The following is a 22,447-nucleotide window of genomic DNA, read 5'->3' as shown; positions in this document are numbered from 1 at the left end:
TTAGCTTATTTAGAGCAGTGAAACTGAAAGTGGGTCAAAATTAACGTAAATTCATTCTCTTCAAACAGGCGGCCGCGTTTGTGTTGTAAAGTACTCCAAGAATGAGGAATTCAATATTCTCCGGATCGGTTTTATTCAACCGAACATCGCAACGTCACAAACTTTGCACTGCGCACCTCCTGACCTCTCACCCCGAACTCCTTGTCCCTCATTGCCCCCTCGAGCGTCCAATCCATGCACACCACCACATATCCCCCTTTCCTCAACCACATGTGCACACCCTATCTCAGTGGACAACAATAATATCAATTAACTCGAAGTTGAAATGTAGTAATTGCCACAGCATGGATTAACCATAAAACAAGTAATAATTACCATGGCAACAGTTTACATTAGCTTCCTTTTCTTATTCTCAAAGGACTTCACATTACTTCATCACATCATCTTGAGTCCAGACTGGAGGTCTGGGAATTCTGGAATCTCGGCTGACAGGCACATGTCCTGATGTGTTTTACGCTGGTGGTGCGGTGATGTCAGGAAGGAGTGGTAGCTCAGCATCATCTCTTGCATTCTTTTGACAGGCAGATGCTAAATGAGATGCGTTCCAGATCCGTCTGTCGGACAGTTTATACGTGTGAGATCCTCTTTGCTCCATAACTTGGAAAGGCGCTGAAAATTTGGATTGTCCTTTTTGGAGGATGCCAGGTTTCTTCACTCGGACGAAAGAACCACATTCAAAGTTCACATCCTTTGCTCCACGGCGTTTGTCGGTGTACACTTTTTGCTTGTTCTGCTTCTCTTGTACTCTGGGCGCCGTGTGTTGGTGTGATGTGTGATGGTGTGTTGGGCTTTGGCACCTTTCTGTCTGTTTGTTTGTGTGCAGGATATCTCAAAAGTTTTTGTGTTTGAGCACTATGTCCGGATGCAATACTTTGTTTGCAATGTCCACACTTGATGGGATCATCTTATCATGCGTGAGCACTATATGTCTATTTTCAAGGATTGGATTTGGTTTGTGTTCCGTGATTGTTCTGGGACTGGGATGTTGAACTGTTTACAGATCTGGCAGTGGATTACTCGACAGATGCTGTCATGTCTTTCTGTGTACAGCTGTTCTGACATGAGTTTTTTTTTTTACATCCTGAAAGGAGGTGACTGGTACTTTTTCTGTTTGTACCCCACAAAACCTGCATTTGTCTGATTGTCTCAATCCCACCATTTTCTTAAAGGCATTAGTGTCGTGTCCTTGGTCTTGGGCATAGATGATGACTCGTTCTCCATCTCAACTAATATGATCTCTTCTTAGCCATTCTAAAAAGTCTTTCTTGTCGATCCCTATTCTGTAAAACTCTTTTTTTTTTAAGTCTTCCTGCTCTTTTGTCATTCACCCATTTGTAATATTATTTCTGCTGATATTTATTTTTGTAGTTTTCCATTTTTTTTCCTTTGCAATCATTAGAGCTGTATTTGTTTCTGTTTCGTTTTCCTGTGTAACATCCTTCATTTCCACCTGTTTTTAGAAGTTAGTTGCTGAATGGATTAAGGATACCTTTCCTTGTTTGTTGTTTTCTTGCTCGTATGCAAATGTCATCCGATAGTCTGTTGAGCTTTTCACATATTCCGCTAGTCCTACACACATTGTTCACTTGGTTAAGCTCCATCAGACCGACTCTTCCTTCTTGCCTCGGAAAGTATAACCTCGGTATGCATTGGTTTTTGTATAATATCTTGTGAATAGTTAAAAGTTTCCTTGTTTTGACATCTAGGTTGCTGATCTCCAATTGTGGCTAGTTTATAATTGCATGGCTATATTGGAATACCAGGACTGCAAGTTGGTTTATATCTTTGGTTTTGTTTATTTGGGAGAGGGATGACTTGTTCTGTTTTAGTCTTATTCTGCATAGGTACTCTTTGCTGATTATGATTTTATGCATTTTTTTGTGGTGTAACTGTGGGCCTTCTTCTATTTCAAGGTATTTGTAAGATGCTTCATTTTCTAGTTCCTGTATTGTTGTATTTTGATCAATTGCGACGTTGTTTGTTATTTTTGTTGTCCATTGTACAAATGTGCATTTGGCACATTTGTCAAGACCAAACTCATGATGTCACATTCATAGATTCAGTATAAAATTCTGCATCTTTTCGTGTGTATTTTGTTCGGTAATGTTAATTAATTTTTTATTTATGAACACAAATGTTGTGAAAAAGTAGCATTTTGTAACATTTTTTTCCATATTTGTTCGCCTAAAATCACCATAAATATCAAAGTTTACTTATTTCAAGGTATTTATGCATGACTTGGTTATTTGACATTAATATTAGTGATATAGAGTCCTAATCATAGCACTCTTTCAAATTATATGGCAAGGAATTGAAACATTTCCACGACAGTCAAATCTCGCATGAGTTGTATTTTTTGTCCAGTATTATCACTGTAACATTGTAATCTCAGTTCAGGGGACCTATATAATTCATTAACAACTATTCAGTCGGGTTTTTCTAATATTTTGACTTGCTTTCAATTAAATTAATTGTTTTGATCAATTATTTTTTCCTATTATTTTGCATATTTAATACTTTTCTTAACAGTTTTATGGGGTCAAATTTATTTTCAATATGTTAACCCATGGATTCGGCTGCTTTCATCTTTAATTCATAGATAAATGTGTTAAAGTAATCAAAATAAAATTATATTTGATCTGGTCCCCTCATCACTGTAACCTTTGAGATAGTCTCTCAGTGAAGCTGTGCTAAAAATATAAATGATGACAGCATGTAACCAACTAACAGAATTTAGGTCACAGAAGTGATGCAGCCAAATGGGGTGTGTGAGATGTTTCAAAATGAGCTAACAACTGAAATGTAAGTATTACACAGTACAACCCCTTGAGTACACTATTGTTGGGAGCCAAAAGTGCCAACCATGAGTTAAGTAAATAAAACTGTGTACTAAATTTACAGAAATACATGTATATACAGGCCACATGATTTGTGCTATTTCAAATGATTGTGGTATTTATGATATTACCAGATATAAACAACAAAATATATTTCATTATCATTGTTAAAACTGCTGTTTCATCCAAATATTGTCATATGTGTCCTGTTTTTTTAAATATTTGGGATTCAAGCTAAAACCCCTGTAAGGCCCTCTAAAATAACATAGCATTGTTGATAAAACATATCATTGCAGCTTCTGGAACCGATTTATTTTTAATATTTCAGAAACCTGTTGCCACTTACCATATCAGAATGGCAGAAGATGAAGTTGAGCCGAAACGTTTGAAGACAGAGAGCGGTACATGCATTATATGTGGGGGAAAATCTCCACTTTATGATTTATCATCCCCCAGAGATGAAGAATCATGGAAAACCCTGTGCCAAGCTGCTGAGATTCAACATTTTCAGCCAATTATCCATACTGCTGAAAACAGTGCAACCAACTTTTCTAATATTAAATATCACAGGGATTGCAGATCCAATTTCACCCATAAAAATAAACTTTTAATTGTGAAGAAACAAAATACATAAATGAACATGACTCTTTAAGGACAAGACATTCAACAAACAAAACATACATAAATGAACATGACTCTTTAAGGGCAAGACATTCAACAAGGCAAGTATCTAGTACACAATCAAGAGTATACGATACGATATGCATCTTTTGCCAAAGCAAGAGCAAATACATTAAAGGAACTAATAGACCGGGAGCCCGGGGCCCTGAGCTCAAACAAATGAGGTACTAATATCTGAGCACAGGGGCATGAATGGAGTATCAAAAGACATATAGAAAGTTATTTCTGCCGGGTACCACCCTCTGCGTAAGGACCCTGGTGACCCTCCAAAGGGGTCCTTAAAATTGGCTAGATCAAACATTGGAAGTACCAGTTGGTATCACTTCCATATGATGCATATGACCAACCTTACAACAAAACCACATGTGACAGACATGCCTACTACTGCAAAAGGCCCCCCCAGAAGCCCCAACAAGGGCCCCCCAAAAAGGGGCTAGCTCAAACATTGAAGGTACTAGATAAACCAGTTTTAAAATCATATATACATCCCACAGAGTGTAAAATGTCCATTACCAGACAAATTGTCTGCTGCATTGGCCCTACCAGAACCCCCAAAAGTAAGCCCTTGAGACCCTTGACACAACTGGTCGAGCTCAAACATTGGAGGTACTAGATAAAAACAGATTTAAATTCATATATACATCCCACAGAGTGTAAAATGTCCATTACCAGACAAATTGTCTGCTGCATTGGCCCTACCAGAACCCCTAAAAGTGAGCTCTAAAAAGGGCAAAACATTACAGTAGACCAAAAATACACAATTGGCATAATTTTGCACATTATGCCAGCACACCATTACCTTAGGAAACATTTATGTGTAACAATTTAACAAAAGAACTACAAAATACTAATAAGCTGAGTGGTATCACACTATGAACCAGTAAACTCGGAAAAAAACTACAAGCTCATATTGTACTGAAACACTCGGAAATATACGAAGACATAAATAGTTCTCATGTTTCCTAACTTCTCCTAACGTCTCCGAACTCGGAAATCTTTGGAAGTAATAACAGTTCGAATGTTCCCTGACCTCTCCAAATATAACATCTCCGAACTCGGAAAAGAATGTTCGGAGAAGTTAGGAAACATTAGAACTGTTTATGTCTTCGTATATTTCCGAGTGTTTCAGTACAATATGAGCCTGTAGTTTTTCCGAGTTTACTGGTTCATAGTGTGATACTAGTAGGCTTATTAGTATTTTGTAGTTATTTTGTTAAATTGTTAAACATAAATGTTTCCTATGGTAATGGTGTGCCGGCATAATGTGCAAAATTATGCCAATTGTGTATTTTTGGTCTACTGTAATGTTTTGCCCTTTTTAGAGCTCACTTTTGGGGGTTCTGGTAGGGCCAATGCAGCAGACAATTTGCCTGGTAATGGATATTTTCCACTCTGTGGGATGTATATATGATTTTAAAACTGGTTTTATCTAGTACCTCCAATGTTTGAGCTAGCCCCTTTTTTGGGGGCCCTTGTTGGGGCTTCTGGGGGGCCTTTTGCAGTAGTAGGCATGTTTGTCACATGTGGTTTTGTTGTAAGGTTGGTCATATACATCATATGGAAGTGATACCAACTGGTACTTCCAATGTTTGATCTGGCCAATTTTAAGGACCCCTTTGGAGGGTCACCAGGGTCCTTACGCAGAGGGTGGTACCCGGCAGAAATAACTTTCTATATGTCTTTTGATACTCCATTCATGCCCCTGTGCTCAGATATTAGTACCTCGTTCGTTTGAGCTTAGGGACCCGGGCTCCCGGTCTATAATAGCTGGGAACCATTGAAGCCAGCAGTTGAGCTAAGGGCTGACAAAATCATTCGTGATATTGCAACTGAACTTCAGGATGACATAATTTTATCAATTACTGCTCGAGATATTGTTGCTGCTGAAGCACATTATCACAAAACATGTTACAGGAACTATACGAGGGGACAAACTGAAATAATCTCTTCTGAATGCAGTGGTGCAGACAATCCTTACCAAAAACAGGAGAGGGCTGCATTCAACAAGGTGTGTGATGATATCCATACCGATGTCTTCTCAAACCTTCGTATTGTTGCACTGTCTGATCTCACTGCCAAAGTTGTATGCTTCATGGAAAGTAATGGGTTTGAAGTTACAGAGGCAACCAAAAATCACATGCCACACAATCTATATGCAGAGTTTGGAGATTCTTTGCATTTCTTCGCGGTACCCCGCAGAGTATATATAAGGCCAGACAACTTGACAGTAGACTCCATTGCAGTTGACTATGTTCAGTTAAAGGAAGAATATGACATTCTTGTGAAGCAGCAAGATCTAAAATCTATGATAACTCAAGTAGCCCAGCTTTTATGTGAACAAGTAAATTGTGGAATCAAAGAGCAGCCTTGGCCCCCTGACCCTCGGGAACTTAATATCACATACATATCCTTCCCTGATTGTCTTGTGCAGTTCCTGAATCTCTTACTAAATGGTAAGAATGCAGCATCCTCCTGCAATGAGAGGCTTTCATGGTCCATTGCCCAAGACATTGTCACAGCTGTATCAGCAGGCAAAGTAATCACCTCAAAGCATATTTTGATTCCATGGGTTATAAAGACTCTGACAGAAAATGTGGAACTGATCAAATTCATGAACCGGCTGGGACTTCTTACTCCACCTTAGAGGAGATTGAAACTGCACTATGTATTGAAAAGCTAAAGAGTGCAGAAGATGATCATTTCCCTCTTCCTTCCAATATACATTATTTCATCCCAACTGTACTGTCATTTGACAACATAGATAGACAGGAGGAAGTACTGAGTGGAGCTGGAACTTCTCATCGTGTGAATGGCATAATCATTTAGCCAGCATCATCATCATCATCATGTCAGCCACAAAAAGCAGTTTTGACAGTAAACAAGAAAGACAAAAGGAGGTCAATCTATCCAAATGAGAGACAGCTTCCTCATTATATCTCTGGAAAACGAGAAGGACCACCATCACTACCAGTGACTGAACTTCCTGAAAATACTGCAGCATTGACAGCTTCATAAAAGAATTGGATGATAGCACGGGAACAAGAGACTGACAATCAGACGATCGCTTCATGGACTGGATTTAATATACAAACCAGAAGAGATATTGTAATTTCATAAGACACTGTGAGTTACCTACCAACTATAAATGCCCCAGCTACAGAAATGGCAACTGTTCACAAAATTATGTATCAGTCACTAAATATCCAAAAGTCGCTTCATCTCCAAAACATAGCAGTAGTAATGGATCAAGCTCAATATGCCAAAGCAACAGAAGTGGCTTGGAAATATCCAGGTAAATATGGAAGCATTGTTCTGATGCTCGGAAATTTTCATGTGATGTGCAACTTTCTGTCCATAATTGGCAAGCTCTTTGGAGATGCTGGGCTACGCGACCTGGCTGTGGAAGCAGGAGTCATTGCTGAAGGATCTACAAATAAAGTCCTTGAAGGAAAGCAGTACAACCGGGCAGTGCGTTTCCACAAACTCACCTATGAAGCAATGATGAGGTTAATATGGAGAAGCTTTGTAAACTGGCTTGAAAAGAATCATGTTGAAGATCTTGAAAAGTTGAATCATACCATCCAGGCAGTCCACAAGCTATGTAATGACACACGTGTAGCAACTTATGATGCTGCAGTTAAGGATGAATCATGCAACAGAATTTTGTAGATATTCAGTGCTTACTTAAAGGTTCCGAAAAATGACAAAGGCCCATTGGCAGCATTTTGGATGACATATGTGGAAATGATCGAAATTTTGCTTGGGCTTCTTCGTACTTCGTTCTTCGGCAACCACATCTTGCATGCATCAGAAAAATGATTCCATGGTGTTTTGCAATGGACAAAACCAATTATGCAAGGTATCTTCCAGTCTACTATGCCCAGACGTGCCAACTTCAGAAGACAAGCCCAGAGTTGTATGCTCACTTTGTTGGGGGTGGATTTTCAGTTCAGCTAAGCAGCTTCAATCCATTTGGTCGAATAGCAGTGGATCAAACAACTGAAGAGACTGTCAATAAGGACACCCAGACTACAGGAGGAACATATGGCTTCAGCCTGAAACCAGGAACTGTTGCCAGGTATTATCTTACAGCTGAACATCGAGCTATGGCATTGAGGCAACTGCGTGAACATGTATCTGCTCGATGTGGAGGACTTAGTCATACAGATTTACAGCATTCACGAATCAAGCGAGATGAGTCTGATGTTACATCAATGGTTGATCTGTTGGAGAACAGTTGGTCAAATCCTTTTCATCAGGATCCATCAGATCTCATTAACCTGTCCACTGGAGCAGTGGCCACTCCTGAAATATCTAATTACATTTTCAAGGTGCAGGAGAAAGGAGAAGAAGCCTACCAGAATTTCAGGGTGCAGAGACTTGAGAAGGGTGAAGGATTCTATGACACACTGAAAAAACTTAAGCTGAAAACATTTTCTTCAGTGAATAATAAGCCAGTGAAAGGATCAACTAAAGAAGTAATCTTGAGAGCTGATAGGAGATTGTTTGGCAACATGATCCTCATTGCCCAGAACAGAAAACTAGATATGTGCAAAGTTTTGTGTCACCCTCTTGGTCCTCTGCCATGGGCACTTGCAAATTGTGATGGTACAGTGAAGAAAACCAATAAAGCTGTAATCGCAAAGCATCTGGAGACAAAAGTATCAGCCACTGAAGAACTTCCTCAACCAAATGCTGCATTGATTGATGCAATGGGGCTCATTCAAAAGATGCATGGAGAGAATCACACCTTTGCTGAGCTGTCTGGTTGTGTTTTAGCACAGATACTCCATACCAGCCATGGAAGTAGTATAATTGATGTAGTATTTGATGTGTACAGAGACCACTCAATCAAATCTGCTGAACGTGTCAACCGCGGTTCACAGGAAGGAATAACCTTTAGTCAGATACGACCAGGACATAAAATAAAAAAACTGAAGAACGTTATTGGCCTGTGCTGGGAGTAAGAACCACCTGATACAGTTTCTCATGGACAGCTGGAAAAATCCCAAGCGAAGACAACAACTTAGCAACAAAACAATGTTTGTCACATGTGGTGAAAAATGTATCAAGTTCACCCAAGAGAGCCATGAGGAGATAGAAGCTCTTAAATCAGACCAAGAGGAGGCAGACACTCGGCTCTTATTACATGCCAAGCATGCTTCAGTGAGTTATCCTGCATTACTCATAATAGCAGATGACACAGATGTGTTCATCATTGCTCTTGGTCTGTGCAGACAAATCAACAGTGAAATGTTTATAAGGCGTGGAAACAAAACTCGTCTTAGGCTTGTCAACATCTCACGATTAGCCACTGCACTTGGAGTTGAAATGTGCACTGCACTGTTGGGACTTCACGCTTGGACTGGCTGTGACACAGTGAGTGCACTGGCTGGACAGGGAAAGTTCAAAGGACTGAAACTCATCACCCAAAATGAGAAGTACAGGGATGCATTTATTTCACTAGGAAGCCAATGGGATTTGTCTTCAGAAGTGTTTAACACCATTCAAGAGTTCACTAGCAAGCTGTACAGCAGAAATTCCAAAGTGCATGAAGTAAATGAACTGAGGTATGACATTTTCCGATGCCACAGTGGAGAAATTGACTCTGCCCAGCTGCCACCATGTGAAAATACCCTCCTGCAACACACACGCCGGGCAAACTACCAGGCTGCAATATGGAGGAGGAGCTTAGACAATTCCCCTGCCATTCCAGATCCTACAGAGGGTCATGGTTGGGCCAAATGTCAGGACGGATCTCTCATGATCAACTGGATGACCACTTCACCAGTACCTGAAATGGTCATAGACATAATTTCATGCAGATGCACTCGAGCATGCCGACCATCAGAATGCACATGCATGTTGAATGGAATCAAGTGTACAGCATCATGTAAGCTTATGGAATGTGCTTACATGGTTGATGAAGAAAGTGATGACCACTACCAGAATGCAGCAGATATGTGTGACAGTGAAGACGATGATTAATAGCAATCTCATATACATGTACTTTCTATTCTGGCAATATGCTGTTTAGCATTCCTATAATCAACTTATTTCATGCAAGAAAATAACTGATAAAAATCAATTAGAATTATTCTTACTTTCTATGAACGATGATACAGTCTATATCATGTTATTCAGATGTACAATATGTGGTGAAACATAATCAAAATATAAAACAGCTGATACTGCAAAAGTGGTAGCTTGTTCATATTTTTATATAGACCTGTTTAGCAGGGGAAAATGTATAGGTATCATCATTGACCTTGTGAAGATATCCAAAAAGGTGTAAGAAATGTTTAACTATACAAGTTACATCTTATGTGAGCATCTTGAACAGAAATTACACTGATATTATTGGACAAACGTAATGACTAACACTGCAATTGGCCGTGATATTTGATTCAATTCCTAGCTATTAATGTAAAGTGAAACAATGGTATAATTAGGACTCTATATCACTAATATTAATGTTTAATAACCAAGTCATGCATAAATACCCTGAAATAAGTCAACTTTGATATATATGGTGATTATACAGTAGGTGAAAAAATGTGGAAAAAATGATAAAAAACGTGACTTTTTCACAACATTTGTTCATAAATAAAAAAAGTAATTAACATTATAGAACAAAATACACACCAAAAGATGCAGAATTTTATACTGAATCATATGAATGTGACAACATGTGTTTATGTTAAGCCATTGCGGAGATATGGCCAATTTACTGACATATATCAAGGTCATTGAAAAGTGGCGGCCATTTTTTAAGATGGCCGCCAAAATACCATTTAGCTGGGCATGAGAAGCGTCCATCACACGATTCCATACTCTACAGACATCAAGGTAACTGAAAAGCATAGTGGCTTTTAGTCCCTCAATTTGGAAGTCAACACTTCATTTTTGATGTCTGGCTCATGGACTAAGAGCGGTTGTTCATTTTTTTTACCTCCACCACCGAAGGTAAAGAAGGTTATGTTTTCCACCCCTTTCTGTTACTTTTATTTGTTACTTTGTTATTTTATTTTATTTTTTTTATTTGTTTCTGTTACTTTGTTACTTTTAAGATCAAAGATTTTTCATGTACATTGGTCAGTCGATTCCGTTATTCTGTCTGTCTGCTTCTTTATCGCCTACAGGTCACAATTTTATAACAATCTTCACGAATCTTCAAGACATGGTAGCGTTTATCATCAGGAAGAAGCCTATTGTTTTTGAGGTCGAAAGTTCAAAAAGTCAACAAAGGCCAAAGGTCAACAACTTAAGTAAGATTTCTAAAATCCTCAATTTTCATCTGATTGACTTGAAATTTGAAGACGATTTATATTTCAGGTCAATGAATTCAACTAGCCAATTATTTTTGAGGTCAACATAGGCCCAAGGTCAACAACTAGGGAGGTATTTGTAAATTCCTCCATTTTCATTCGATTGACTTGAAATTTCAAGAGGATTTATATTTCAGGTCACTGAATTCAAGTAGTGAATTATATTTGAGGTCAACATGGGCCAAAAGGACAACAGAGGCCGAATTTCTAAAATTGTCAATTTTCATCTGCTTGACTTGTAATTTGAAGGAGTTTCATATTTGGTCACTGAATTCAACCACCAATTATTTTTGAGGTCAAATTTGTTTTATGGATTTTTCAAGTATCGTGCTCTGCACGACGTTTTCTTCTTGTTTGTCTGTTTGTTTGTGTACAGGATATCTCAAAAAGTTGTGGACGGATCTGGAGTACATTTTGTGGACAGGTTCGGTGTGTGACAAGGACGAGCTGATTAGATTTTGGTGAAGATCTCGATCTGACTACTCGAATTTTTAAAGTGATTCTTCACTATTGAGAGAAAGGGCCAAAAATGATATAAAACACGATATCTCAAAAAGTTGTGGATGGATTGGGATGAAACTTGGTGGACAGGTTGGGTGTGTGACAAGGAAGAATTGATTCAATTTTGGTGAAGGTCTGAATCCGGATCCAGACACGAGAATTATTTAATTTTTAAAGTGATTCTTCACCATTGAGAGATGGGGCCAAAAACGATATAGTACTGTATAGCATGATATTTCAACAATGTATTGAGCCTGATATTATCTCATGGATCAGGTATTACATGGTGGAGGTATGTGCTCGACCGAGTGTCCTCGTTTTAAATATAAATTATTCTAAAATGGATGAAGGAAGACCTTCTGGTGGTCTTCTCTCTCTCTCTCTGAGGTTCGGAGACCGGATTGCGGCGAGATAATGGTGGGTGGTTACACCTACTATTGGTCTGGTCGCTCTGATGGTTACCATACCCAAGGAGTTGCTGTAGCTGTGTCCAATAAGCTGACCCCAATGATAATTGAGGTAACACCGGTCAACGAGCGTATTATGAGATTAAGGATTCGTCACTCCTTAGGTGTCATTTCCCTGGTCTCTATTTATGCTCCAACTGAGGCGAGTGATCTTACCGTGAAGGATGCATTCTACGCCACACTCGAGTCTGTGGTTGATCAGTGCCCCAGAGGAGATACACTTCTAGTCTTGGGGGATTTCAATGCATCGACTGGAACTGATAGGGATGGTTATGAGGTGTGTGTTGGTCCCCATGGGTCAGGAACTATGAACCAGAATAGCACTAAGTTCCTTGACTTTGCAAGAAGTCATGGACTTAGGGTGGCTGGTTCATGGTTTCAGCGCCCGCAAGCTCATCGCTGGACTTGGTATTCCAACGCTGGCGGTGTGGCAAAGGAGATTGACCATGTCCTCATTGACGGTCGTTGGAGGATGATCCAGAACTGCAGGGTCTACCGGAGTGCTCAGTTCCTCAATACTGACCACAGGCTTGTTGTAGCAACTCTAAAGCTGCACCTTAAATCCTGGAGAATGGTACCATCCCAGCCTAGGCTGGATGTTGCCAAGCTCAGGGATGAGAGAGTAGCTGAGGAGTTTGCGAACAGGCTGAGTGGACACTTGGGGGTCTGGGTGCTTTGGGGGTCCTGAAGAGTTGTGGAGCACCTTCAAGACCACCATCCTTGATGTTGCCGGTGGATGCCTTGGAGTTCACCGCAGGGCAAAGAAGAATTTTGTCTCTCAAGGGACACTGGATACCATTGACCAGAGTCGCAGGGCCAGGCTGAATGGCAGAGCTGAGCTGTTCAGGGAGCTGAGGCGTAAAACTGTACGTGCACTGAGGGTGGACAAGGAGGCCTATGTGCGAGGAATCTGTGAGGGGGTAGAGCATCACCTGTGGACAGGTGATTCTCGTCCCGCTTACAGGGGGAATTCTCGCGCATTACGTTCATCCAAGCCCATCCCTCTGAGCACTGCAGTTCGAGCAGAGAGTGGTAGGCTCTTGACAGAGGAGTCTGAAGTGAAGGCCCGCTGGGCCGGTTACTTTGAGCGGTTGTACCAGGCTGATCCCCAGCTGTCGAGTTGGACGTCAAGGGTGTTACAATCCCTGTTGCTGACCCTCGAATCAACTGTGGTCCACCATCGCTTGTGGAAACACGGGCTGCGGTGAACCGGTTGAAACGGGGCAAAGCTCCAGGGATCTGTGGCATCCATGCCGAACTTCTCAAGGCTGGTGGAAATGCTGCACTCGCGTCGTTGCATGCAGTTTTGTGCTCTGCCTGGAACACAGGCATCATCCCAACTGACTGGAAGAGGGGCCTTGTTGTCCCTCCCTGGAAAGGGAAGGGTGATCGCCAAGACTGCAACAACTACCGAGGGGTGACGCTGCTCTCAGTGCCGGGCAAGGTCTTTGCTCGGATAATTCTTGATAGGGTTCGCCACCATCTGCTTGAGCACCAGCGTCCAGAGCAGTCAGGCTTTACACCAAAGAGGTCAACGATTGACCGTATCCTTGCTCTTCGTGTCTTCACTGAACGCAGACGAGAGTTTCGGCAGGGGCTGCTTGCAGCTTATGTTGATCTCTGTAAAGCATTCGATTCAGTGAATCGGGATGTCCTCTGGAGGATTCTTGGTCTTCGTGGGGTGCCACCGAAACTGATTGATCTGATGTCTGAACTCTACTCTGGTACTGAGAGTGCTGTGAAGTGTGGTGGTACCGCCTCTGACTTATTTCCAGTTGTTACTGGAGTTCGTCAGGGATGTGTACTTGCCCCCACACTTTTCAGCACTTGTATGGACTGGATTTTTGGGAGGATGTCGGAGAGATCAAGTTGCGGTGCATCGTTTGGCAATGTCAAGATCTCGGACCTTGATTTTGCAGATGATGCAGTCATCTTTGCGGAGACTTTAGACATCCTCTTGGGGGCCCTCGAGGTGCTGAATGAGGAGTCGGAGCCGTTGGGATTACGGATTTCTTGGGTCAAAACAAAGATCCAGGCTTTCGGTGACATCTTGGATGCTGCTGTCCTGTCTGTGTCTGTTTGTGGTGAGGATGTTGAGGTCGTGGATAGATTCACTTACCTTGGCAGTGATATTCATGTCTCCGCAGGTTGTGAGCCGGAGGTCAATAGACGTCTGGGTCGGGCCTGGGGAGTCATGGATTCACTGGATCATGGGGTGTGGCGCTGCCGGTACCTGTGCGGTAGGACGAAAGTCCGAGTCTTCAGGTCCTTGGTACTTCCAGTCTTGCTCTATGGGTGCGAGACTTGGACTTTGACCAAGGATCTAAGACGGAGACTTAATTCCTTTGGTACCAGGTCTCTTCGGAGAATCCTTGGCTATCGCTGGTCGGATTTTGTGTCCAACGAGCGGTTGCTGAGAGAGACTCGGATGAGATTTGTTACCTGCATAGTCCGTGAGCGTCAGCTGCGGCTGTATGGACATGTGGCTCGTTTTCCTGATGCTGATCCTGCTCACCAGATTCTCTCAGCGAGGGAGTCTCATGAGTGGAGGAGGCCAGTGGGCCGACCACGTGCCTCATGGTTGCAGCAGGTTGACCATCATCTCAAGGAGATGGGGATGGGCCTGGCATCTGCCTGGGGGATGGCCAGACGGAGGCCCCTGGAGTACCGGCGGAAAGTGGACGCAGCGACGCGCTGTTCTGGCACATGCTCCCATACCTGACCTGACCTTCTGGTGGTTCGATTTGCATAAATCTCGGTAGGTGGCGTGTGAATACACTTCAGAAAAATCAAACGACAAATACAGGTATATTTTGGGATGACAGTAACTGGTTGCGATTTTCCAAGAATGTCCAACATATGCTTATCAACCCAAGGATTTAACGAGCAACACTTCTTTAACGGCCACAATTATTCCCACATTCTTGCGGGTTTGACCGTTTGATGATTGGCTAAAGTGCCAAGTGTTTTACAAGTCGACTGGTCAGGCCTGAGGTTCTATTAAGGTTCGGGTCGGAGTTTGTCCAGGCTCCATGGCGCCAGCAATAGCTCGCGTACTCTTCACGAAGGATAATGTGGGATCTTTAAAGTCCACTAACTAACGGGATGCCGGGTAAAGTCCATCAAAGGGATGGCACACACATTATGTATGCGCTCTACCTAGCTCTTAACTGGAACAACACTCAGTGGAGCAGGTACCTCTGCCAGGCTGGACAGTTTACGTTTTGTATCCCACTGATAGGTCCCACTGCATCCGCACTTAAACTAAAGTCGAATCAGCTTGTTCTTGTTACCTGCCGAACCAGTCCACCAAGTTTCGTCCGAATCCGTCCATAACTTTATGAGATATCCTGTTCACAGACAAGACAAACAGGGGTGAAAATATAATCTCCATCGAACCTCAGTGGTGAGGTTACTAAATATGTTCCTACCTTAAATGGTGTATCCATGAATCCCTCCAAATATGCATTGCTGGTGAGGTGGAGAGTCTTCAGGATGACGGTTGTGATCTCGCTGCATTGCACGGTGTCCATTTCAATCAGTGATGGTGATGTGACACACCATTTTATGGACCTATGCTGTATCTATCTTCCCAAAATGATATTCTCACCTTGTTTTTGTTTTAAACATCTCGTAAACTTGTGATTGTAGGAGAGTGTCTGTGTTTGCTTAAACTTTTACTGACACATCGAATTCTGATTGTATTTGTTGTTCACTCAGGAAAAAACCCGCATTTTGAACTCCTGTATATATTTATCGGTGTTGTGTGGAAGGCAATCGACATTTGGTTACACTCTGGGTTAAATCTATAATAATGGCAGTGTGTGTGTGTGTGTGTGTGTGTGTGTGTGTGTGTGTGTGTGTGTGTGTGTGTGTGTGTGTGTGTGTGTGTGTGTGTGTGTGTGTGTGTGTGTGTGTGTGTGTGTGTGTGTGTGTGTGTGTTGTGGCTCCTCCATAACTCCAAAACCATGAAACATGGTAGCCCCAAACTTTGCATGCATATTAAGGGAGCTCCAGGGAGTGCATGAATGAAAACTGGGTTGTTTGGGTTAATGAAAACACCACCTTTTTTGAAGATAATTGACGGAAATTGGCAAAGCATGAAATTTTACTTTTTCTACTGTTCGGACGATTATATTGAGTAAAGAAAAGATGAAGGAATGTGCAGAAAATGGAACTTCATTGAGCGCAATGAAAATAATAATTAACCAACTGGGTTGCCATGTCCTGGAAGCTGCTTTTGCAAGCCATGGCGATACAGTCCACAGGGGTCCTTTTTTTGGAAATTACGTTTGCAGTTTTCCTTTTCACCTTTTTGTGCAATCTGCTTTCATTATAAAATATTAATATAAATATATTAATAGGTGCTGCAATCTATACTGACAAAAGGCAAAAGCCTCTGTTTCTGTCTGTATAGTGGAGGTATCTGTTCTGGGCACGGCCACATCTTTGAAGGTACAAACTCCAAACCCGGGGTACAAAAACAACTTTGTGTGAGAGGTATAACATAGGCTACATGGCCACGGCCTCACACGGGGATGTGAGTGGGCAGGGGGTGGGGGGGGCGTTAAATGATCTATGTTAATGTGTACCGTGTGGCACCACTAAGTGGTGATGGCAGAGATTATTACAATTCCCTTTTTCACCTGGGTAATGCTGATGTTAAAGCTCTCTTCGCACAGGTAAAGTTCTCCTCTTTCCCTTCTACCCCCCTCACCGCCCCCCCACCCCCCACACACAAATGGCAAGCTCTCGGTCAATATTCGCTATTACTCTTCAAACGCCATTGCATCGCTAAATGAATCCTAACTATTACATGCCAGGGCAGCAGATAATTTTGCCTTCCTTGGGGGATGGGGGTGGGGGTGCAGGAAAACTCCATCGACTGATAAAAAGGGGAAGGAGAGACAGTGAGGCGGGGGCAGGGGCGGGAGGGCAGGAGAGCTCCGTGGACTTAGAAGTGAGCACAAACACTGGCGAGGGAGGGGTAGGAAAGCTTTGTGGACTGAGAAGGGGGCAGGAGAGTCGACGGGGTTGGGGGTGGGGGTGGGGTGTGGTGAATAGTTTAAAATGGTGAGTTGAGATGATGCCGGTTTCGGTTGATTAAAAAAACTAGAAAGCACCCGCCCATCCCGTCCCCACAAAGCCCGTCCGCATCAGCTTTGGTGAAAAATAAAATTAGGCAGTGTAAGGAGCGAGGAGGGGGACTGTTAATATTCATTACAGCCTTTTTAGGTCATCTCTTCGAGCATGACCTAATAATATGGGTGTCGATGTCCTTTGATCCGTCCATCCGTTCACAATGAAGTTGAAGCAGCAGATCTGGTCATTAGTGATCCTGATAGAGGTCGATGAGACGTACACGATGGTATGACTTTCAAGGTCACCGAAGGTCAAGGTCAAGGTCACGAGGCCTTTGAAGTTGCAAAAATGATAATTTTCAAATTCTATCTCCTCTGCCATTTCTCAAGCGATCTCGAATTTGATTGTAGCACATGAATCTATGGGACAATATCTAAATTTGGTCAGGCCGGATTTTCGATATTCGCTTTCGTTTTCGTGTCACGTGATTTCAAAGTTGGCAAAAAATGCGAAAATGACGATTTTCAAAATCTATCTCCTACATTTCTCAAGCAATCTTGAATTTGATTGTGGCATATGAATCTATGGGACACTATCTAAATTTGGTCGGGCCGGATTTTCGATATTCACTTTCGTTTTCACGTCACGTGACTTCAAATTTGGCAAAAAATGCGAAAATGACGATTTTCATGCAAAAATGATGATTTTCAAAATCTATCTCCTCCTACATTTCTCAAGCAATCTTGAATTTGATTGTAGCATATGAATCTATAGGACAATATCTAAATTTGATCAGGCCGGATTTTCGATATTCGCTTTCGTTTTTGTGTCACGTGACTTCAAAGTTTGCAAAAGCTGCCCTACCTTCAGGAGGCTATATATTCTCTACTGGGCATGGTAAAAGTTAGTGAATGGTGTCATTGCATAGCAGCTGACCTTGTATATTTATACATTTTCTGCCAAAGGTGCAAAAGTTTCAAAACCCGAAATGTAAACGTCGGCATTTATTTTCAAAATATAATTTCGTGCGTGCGCGCCAAAATGCCGAGTCATCTTTAACCAAACTGTGCAGTTCGAGTTGTGCAGTAGAACTGCGCAGTAGTCTTCGGTCATAACTGAACATTGAGAACTTTTGGTATTATAGAGATGACCGTCACCCCCACACGGGGTAATTTTTAGATGCTGAATTGCGAATGATATACAATAACACACTAACAGGAAGATAAAAATAAAAAAGCAAAATGGAAAGCCCGTCCGCATTCAAAATAAAAAACTGTTTATATTCAGACGTCTTCTTCTTCAGATGTATTGAGGGACAGACGCATATGGAAATTGAAACAGAGCTCCAATCAGCCAATCAATTAATCAATCTTTGTGATTGGCTGCCTACAAAGTGTTACTTATTCATGTTTCTCTTCCTGCCCAATGCCGGGTAAATCTGCTGGTACATCAATAGCCGGCATTTGTTGCAAGCATGAAGAGGTACGAAGACAGCACACACGGACATGGCACAAATTACTCTCCGTGGGGGTGTGTGCATGCCTGCATGCTTGGTTACATGTGTGTTGTGCACGGGTTTTGTCAGCACGTAGACTGAACTCGCACCTGGGCCCGTGGTGCATGGCATCCTGATGGAGGTTACATGTCCGTCGCGCAAACCATGTGCTTCAGTACATGGGGAGCAGATGTGCTGCGGAGCCGAAGCCATGCGGGGTGCAGACATGCTGCAGCGCTGAAGCTGCACAGGACGTGCCGTGCAGTGCGGGTGTGTGGAATTCCGTGTGAGTGAAAGGATAAGCATATCTCCAGTGCACATGCATGGTTAGCATGGACCAGGAGGTTGAAGGAATGCTTATGGGGGGGGGGGGCTGTTAATAACTGATGGCTTCCCCAGAGTGTAGCATGTACGAATCCGATTCATAGGTAACCGACCAGAGGGATGCAAAGGTCACTGCATATGTGAGCATGCATGCATACAGGCAGGCCTGTGCTAGGTAGATAGCATGGGTATTAAATGCTCCTGCCCAGTTTTATGCAGAACCCGGCAGTTTAAAAGAAAATGGTGCTGTTTGGGTGTGTTTCAATGCCCAGTATGCTGCCTTCCCTTCCCCTCCCCTCATTGTGTCTTCCATTCCCCTCATGCTGCCTTCCCTTCCCCAAACACTGCCTTCCCTTCCCCTCCCCTCATGCTGCCTTCCATTCCCCTCCCCTCACGCTGCCTTCCCTTCCCTCATGCTGCCGTCCCTTCCCCTCCCCTAACGCTGCCTTCCCTTCCCCTCACGCTGCCTTCCCTTCCCTCATGCTTACCTCCTCCCAAAGCCCCTTCCCCCTCCACCTCACATGGACATATCCCGGTGGTGTTTAGTATGACCCGTTTGAACATGCTGTTTTAAAGTAACCCATTTCGTTCAATCCTGTAGTAATGCCGGCAGAAAGGGACCATACCCTTCCCCCCCCTTTTCCTCTCAAGTCCCCCTACAAAACACAAGTCCAGAACACCCCCTTCTCCTCCCCACTTCCCCCCTCTCCTCTTACTCATATTCCTGTCAGTGAAGCGACGGGTTGTATTTGCTAGTTCTTAACATGAGTGGCCAGCAGAATATTTACCCGATTGGGTAGAGTTTGCGAATTACTTGCTGAAAAAGTAGTCTGTATTTTGCAAGAAGAAGACTCTACAGATCTTTTTAGCCCAAGTCCTTTAAGAATCATTGCTCACCTTCATGCTTTCATTCCTCTTTTTTTTCCTGCCTTTGGAACAAACTCCCACACTCTCTTCAATCCCACTCTTCTCTCCAGGTCTTCAAAACAGCTGTTCACCACCATCTCTTATCTTCCCACATCCAAAACCACGATCTTTTCTACCCCCGTTAATCCACCCCAAACCCACCTCCTTCAAATTCCCTGCTTTCCTTCCTGAAAGTCCCTGTAATGTAAGGACCTGAGAGTCCCTGTAGTGTCCATCTTGTTTACCTTGTGTACCCCGCACCATCCCTCTCCCTTACACAGATCTCCTCATGTCTCTGTTCCACATTGTTTTGTGCTTCCCTCTCCCGCCCCTCTTTTCTCCTGCTCCCCTTGTTGTACGTTCTGTGTGTTAGCTCTTATATGAGCCTCGACAGTGCATACAAAAAAAAGATGTTTGTGTGGTGTGGGTCAAAGGGGTATAAAGGGTCTTAAAAGTGTCTAAACTCTAAAGGGTCAATGGGCTCTAAAGGTCATCCACATCCCCCACATCCAACAGTAGTTCAGGTATAAATAGTCTTAAGGAGTCTTCAAAGGGGTTTAAAAAGGGATCGAAAATGTTATTTTTTTTGGTTTTTGTGTTTCTATTGTACTGTTTAGACATTGAAATATCATGTGATCCAGTCCTATCTATCTATCTGTCCTATGTATCTATCTGTGGTCGATGGTCCTATCTTCCCGTCCTATCTATCCATCCCGTGGAAATTCTCGTCCTATCTATCCATCTGTGGTCGATGGTCTCGGAGCAGTGACCGGACAAAGTGATGAGACTGGTCCGCCACAACAACAAAAAAGAGCACATACCTCCGCCAGGCTGAACAGTTTACATTTTGTATTCCACTGATAGGCCGAATCTTCATCCGGACCTTCACCAAAATCTAATCGGCTTGTTCTTGTCATCGAACCAACTAATCCACCAAGTTTCGTCCGAGTCCGTCCAGAACTTTTTGAGATATTCTGCTCACAGACAGACAAACAGGGGTGAAAACATAACCTCCGTCCACCTTAGGTGACACAGGTAATAACCCAAATAATATCACCTCGATGAGAAATCTGAAAACAAAAAAAATCAAACAAATTATTTGAATATATATATATATATATATATCTTCTTCTTCTTCTTTCGGCTGCTCCCGTTCGGGGTCGCCACAGCGGATCATCCGTATGATCCGCATAGTGATTTGGCACATGTTTTACACCGGATGCCCTTCCTGACGCAACCCTGGTCGCCTCTTACGACACAGGGATATGGTACACCTATTTTAACCGGGGTATACACCGGCCCAGTACACTGGTACTCATTTCGCCGACCTCGGAAGGATGACAGGCTGAGTCAACCCCCTGGTATATTAATTCAGTGGCCCAACGGGGCTTGAACTCAGGACCTTTTGGATCCCAGGCCGTTGCCCTAACCACTGCGCCAACACCAGGCATATATATATATATATATATATGTATATATATATATATATATATATATATATATTTATATATATATATATATGTATATATATATATATATATATATATATATATATATATATATATATATATATATATATATATATACATATATATATATATATATATATATATATATATATATATATATATATATATATATATATATATATATATATATATATATATATATATATATAATACTTTGGCGATCCACGAAATATATATATATATATATATATATATATATATATATACTGTATATGTATATATATATATATATATATATATACATATACAGTATATATATATATATATATATATATATATATATATATATATATATATATATATATATATTTCGTGGATCGCCAAAGTAGGGACCCTTGGAGTATAACCCTGAACATTTGGTATCGAATGGCCCAATGGGCCATTTATTCAAATGTACTAGTCAAGTTACATGTACTAGTTTGTACAGTCAAGAAGACTGACTGGTACACCATACTGTGTGTTATCGAGCGCTCGTTCCGCCGAAGCAGTTTCTTGGGTCGGGGTCATGCGGCCGAGCCACCCCTTAGAGCTGATGCGACCAACTCGTGGGCTGAAAGGAGAACGGAATCCCAGTCCAACATGCAATCATTAGCAACACCTGCACAACACATTATTATTATTATTATTATTATTATTATTATTATTATTATTATTATAAATGGGAAATATGTTGACGTTTTGGTGCACAGGAAGGTGATGGAAATGTTGTCCTCGTTGAGTATGCAAATTAAGTAACTTGGAACGACATAATCGCCATGCATGACAATAATGATGAGGGAACGTCTGCGTGAAGGGGACTGGGCCCGCTCATTGGCATTACCCCGTGAGGATGACTAATGAAGACGTAAAGTTTGTAACGTTACGCCCAAACGCTCAGTGAGCAGCGCTGCGTTTTCACGCAAATTTGAGAGCATTGTGAGCGGCGGCGCCATGTGGGGGAGGGACCTGGGGCCTGGTCGGCGAGCCATTAGCACATTACATACCGTGGGCACGCATATTCAATTTCGCACCGTAACTCGTGTGGTGGTGAGTGGTGACCCCCGCCCAACCCCTCACAACTCAACCCTAGAGCACGTATTATGCCAGTCGCTTTGCTTCTTGTGCCACGGTTCGCTTCAATGGTGAAAGGTGTTGGGACAGTGACAGTAGTTGGGCCTGACTTTACTTGCATAAGCAGATCTCCTTCCCTTACAATTGGCACAACTTTATTTCCACTTGACCCAATTTAATTTACACC

The 22,447-nt window shown here is 42.2% G+C and overlaps 1 pseudogene; it reads left to right on the top strand.

The window, feature by feature from the left end:
- The first annotated feature begins 5,715 nt into the window (after nucleotides 1–5,715).
- Nucleotides 5,716–9,566, top strand: LOC147018480 (uncharacterized; annotated as a pseudogene).
- Nucleotides 9,567–22,447: the final 12,881 nt, after the last annotated feature.

This window comes from Eptatretus burgeri, chromosome 10, assembly GCF_056783735.1.
Source record: "Eptatretus burgeri isolate ZD-2024b chromosome 10, Ebu_testis_v1, whole genome shotgun sequence".
In the NCBI taxonomy this organism is placed as follows: Eukaryota; Metazoa; Chordata; class Myxini; order Myxiniformes; family Myxinidae; genus Eptatretus; species Eptatretus burgeri.
Note: the sequence above shows the minus strand (reverse complement) of the source record. Positions and strands in the feature narration are given on the sequence as shown.